The following is a 428-nucleotide window of genomic DNA, read 5'->3' on the forward strand; positions in this document are numbered from 1 at the left end:
AATCTGTCTATTGCTCAAAATCAGGAAATATTTTGGTAGCAATCTGAAGCATAATGCACATTATTCTTATTTATTCCAATAGAAAGATTTTAGGGATTTGATTTACTTTGAAAAAATGTATATGATTCATTTTGCCATCACACAATTTCTGATGCGGTGCTGTACAGTATGTTTTGAACTCACTTGCAGTTTATCGACAATATGTATTTCTACCATTGTAACAACCATTGTGCAATTGTATCTCTTCACTTCCGTGAAAGTAAACTAAGTACTATTTTTTATAAAATATATTGAAGTTTAATCACAGTTCTAAACATGGGTCAATTTAAAATTTTATCAAACACATGACAGCGGGTCCCCGACTTTTGGCTGGTAGATGCGCACACACACACACACACACACACACACACACACACACACACACACAC

The sequence above is a fragment of the Terrapene carolina genome, unplaced genomic scaffold (assembly GCF_002925995.2).
Source record: "Terrapene carolina triunguis isolate 2854851 unplaced genomic scaffold, T_m_triunguis-2.0 Scaffold210, whole genome shotgun sequence".
In the NCBI taxonomy this organism is placed as follows: Eukaryota; Metazoa; Chordata; order Testudines; family Emydidae; genus Terrapene; species Terrapene triunguis.